Raw genomic sequence first — 2,156 nt, forward strand, 5'->3', positions numbered from 1 at the left:
TTCTCTTCCTTTTTGAGACAGGCTTTCTCTATGTAGCAGCCCGGGCTGTCCTGGAACTTGCTCTGTAGATCGGGCTGGCCTCAGACTCACAGAGATCCACCTAGTTTTACCTCCTGAGTGCTGAGGTTACAGGCACCACCACCGCCTGGCTATTAATGCTTTCTGATTTTGTGTTTTTCTCACTAGATTGTGAGCTTATTTGATAATACTGCCTTGCTAAGGATATAGCCTTATTTTGAAACAACACCCAGCCAAGGAAAAACACCCAATAAATGTTTTCGAATATATAAATGATTGAAAGATTAAAAACCATACACAAGTTTCTAGCATATTTGAATACTTGAATTGACTTCCAGATTCTAACAATGTTAAATACGTAATAATAATTATTACCACTTTAGGCATGACTAGGAAATGAGGTGCAATTCTAATTAGTCTTAATAATAAAAGCCCAGGAGTCAGATATCAGGATAAAAGCTGAAAGATCAGAGAAGCAGCAGCCAGTAGAGTTCTTACCTCTATGAATTCTCAGACACAAAAGGGCCAAGCTTCTAACTCTGCCACGCCTGACCACTTCCAGTTTGTATGTGCAGACCTCCATGGTTAACTAGGGGCTAGTTCCGCCCTCTGATCTCAAGGCAAGCTTTATTTCCCAGAACCCAAACAAAATATCACAACAAGGAAAGGATGACTCTCAGCTGATCTTCTTCACATTTGAAAACTATCAGCTAAACAAGTTTTCTATTTCAGAGTCATTCAAATGAGCAAAAATAAGACCGAGTCCAGGAAATATCAAAAAATAAATACATGGGAAGTCATAGTAATGCTCTGAGCTTAACATTTCTTTCTCACCAGAAATTTATAATACAATATTTTTAAAGCTCACAAGAAAACACTTTTAAAAATCTCTCCTTTTTTCCTTGCCTCCACTAGTCCTTATTTCTTTTCTTTAAAGTATGCTACCTTGCAATGTCCCAGTAAAAATGAAACCAGTGTTACTATTGTTATGTTACGTGGACTCATCTCATAAGAATGTGTGAGAGCTCCAAGTTTTTACATCCAGATTTGATAATTTTTTGACTCTATCTTCACCCGAAACTAGCACTTCAAAATGTATAAATCAAAACAAATTAATCTATTCCACTTTCCTTAAGTTACCCAGTCATCTCAAAAAGCTGAAAAACTTAAACGATAATAGCAGGAATGGAAACAGTAACAACAAGTACTTAATGAAATAGAAACATAAGTGTAAGGAAAGAAACATATTCAGCCTTAAGAAAGAAGGGTCTTCATTCAAGCCAGGGCATGTCTAAACCTTGCTACACACAGCGAGCCAGACACTAACAGCGATGTATGTCAGAACTGCTATTCTGTGAAGTCGTTATGACAGGCAAGTGTGGAAAAACATGCAGAATCGTAGTTGCTAGGGCGGCAGGGAGTGGACAGTGGGAGAGATACTTGACAGATTTCCTTCCGGGGCTGATGAAATAATCTGGCAGAAAAGAGTAAAGGTGGTCGCTCATTGAACGCCTATATGCTACTGAATTCTACTCTAGAAAATAGCTCAACAGTGGATTTTATATTACATGAATTTTACCACTTATTTAAAACAGAAAGGGTATTTAAAAGTTGGCCAGAGGGGTTGGGGAAGTAATAAAATATGTGAATTCCTAACTAAATTTGGAGGGAGCAACACAAGTTCTATATACCAGGAAGAATAAAGATGGTATCATAACAAGATTCAAGGATGTTTAAAAACAGCCAAATGATACTTTTATACTACTTTATTCTGCTAAAAATTTAATATTAGATGAAAAATGCACCCCCAAAGTTACTAAAGCAGATAGAAAAAGAAACAGAAAAAAAAAAACACAGCATAATGTTTGCTGATAAAATTTAATCTCTACCTTATTTTGCATGTGTGTGGCAGGTGCTCATGCTGTACATATGTGTATGTGTGTATACATGCACTTCGGATGGTAAAGGGCTACCTGCCTTGCTCTATTGCCAGGACCCCTGGTCGCTTACTGAGCATGGAGCTCTGCTGGCAACCAGCAAGCCCCAGCCATTCTCCTGTCTCTTCTCACAACAGCAGTGCTTGGATTTTCACATGGGCTCCGGAGAGAGCTGACTCAAGGCATCATTCTTGGACATCA

Source organism: Microtus ochrogaster, linkage group LG10, assembly GCF_000317375.1.
Source record: "Microtus ochrogaster isolate Prairie Vole_2 linkage group LG10, MicOch1.0, whole genome shotgun sequence".
Classification (NCBI taxonomy): domain Eukaryota; kingdom Metazoa; phylum Chordata; class Mammalia; order Rodentia; family Cricetidae; genus Microtus; species Microtus ochrogaster.